The following is a 1,721-nucleotide window of genomic DNA, read 5'->3' on the forward strand; positions in this document are numbered from 1 at the left end:
CTACTTTGAATAAAGCAGTACAAGACTGCAAGACCTTATCTGCAATTCTGAAATCCAGAAAATTCTGAAAACCAAGTTTTCTCGTAACTCATTAGTCTTTGCGTAGTGTTTATTTATCTCACTTGGTATGAGTATCCATGCACTGCGCGGCAGAATTAGCAGTGCATTTGCTTACAAGGTCCTCCCCGTACCCATCGGAGGTCTGGACGGGAGCCCAGACACTGAGGCTGTGTGAAGAGTGACCCTCTCGCTCCTGTTCGTGTCTCTGTCGTGTGGGTGCCGGGGTTAGAGTGCTGATGTGTGGTTGAGGTCTGTGAGGGTGGAAGCACACCCCATCCAACACGTCAGTCACTTGCAGAGGACGGGTACTCTCAGAAGGGAAAGAAGCACGTCGGGGGCCAACTCATCCTTGGTCTAGATGCCCAGGAGCCCAGGGTCTGGGTTGGGGCCCCTGGGAGCACAGCGCTGGAGATGGCGTCAAGCGAGCAGAGGGAAATGGGAGCTACAAGGAGAGGTTCTCAGACAAGTTCATTTTCCTCCTAGAGCCATGAGATTAGACAGGTCTGCGTGTCCCACAACAGGTTGTGAGCCAAATCATCTAGACTCATGACCTCCAGACCCCTTGTCAGTTCTCAGCCTGGAGCTGAGTCTCCTCTGAAGCAGCCCCCGCCACCCAGCAACAGGGAACCCAGGGTCCTTTGTCCACCCTTGACCAGGATTAGTGAGAGGAGACTCCCCAGTCCTGGCCGTGGAACTTGGTGACAGACAGCAAGGGCAGGTGACCCAGGCAGGCAGGACTGAATTATTTGGCCCATTCTCCCCCCAGGAGAGTGTACTTCCAGGCTAACAAGGTGGGATAACAAGGACTTTGTTCTCATTCAAGTGGTGGCGGGGTGGGGGGATTTCTATGCAGACTCTGCTCCCAGCATTGCCACCCACGAGCTGTGTGGCCCCAAACAAGTCAGCTTGCTCTGGGCACCCCATCCCCCAACTGAAATATGTTTGAACTCTTGTGAGCACAACCCAATTAGAATTACATTGTACGTTGCAACCCGACACACACATACATGCTGAGACCCCAGTTCCACATAAAAATGCTTCTTTTTTCTATTGTTTCATTTCATTCTGTAGCTTGTGCGCTTTCTCGTGCACTCCTCCCTCTCTCTCTCATGCTGATCAAAACCCACTAAAATGACTTCACCGACGGTTAATGGGTCACAGCCATAGTCTAAAGAACACCAAAGGATAGAAAGTGGCAGATATGGAAGATGAACAAGTCTAATGTAGAATATGAGGACTATAGTTAATAAAATTGCATAGTATTAGGGATTTTTGCTAAACAAGTAGATTATAGCTGCTCTAGCCATAGGGGGGAAATGGGAGACTATGTGAGATGATGGAGGTTAATTTGTTTCACTATAATAACCATTCTGCTATATATGTATATATCCTAACATTGTATACTTTAAGTATACACAATAAAATTTATTTAAAAAAGAACACTATGCCAGATAATCACTGTGACTCAGTGAGATAACCTGGCCACAGCAGACTCACTCTCACTACGTTAAATTATGAAGTTAAATTAACTTCATTTAATTTGTTGGCCAGGAACCAGAAGAAAGATGCAGTTTCCCAAGCACTAAAGGAGGAAAGTGGCCCCACCGTGCGCCTCCTTGAAAATCAAAGCACAGGTGGAAGGTTCCCGAGAAGCTGCAGAG

This window comes from Eulemur rufifrons, chromosome 9, assembly GCF_041146395.1.
Source record: "Eulemur rufifrons isolate Redbay chromosome 9, OSU_ERuf_1, whole genome shotgun sequence".
NCBI lineage: Eukaryota > Metazoa > Chordata > Mammalia > Primates > Lemuridae > Eulemur > Eulemur rufifrons.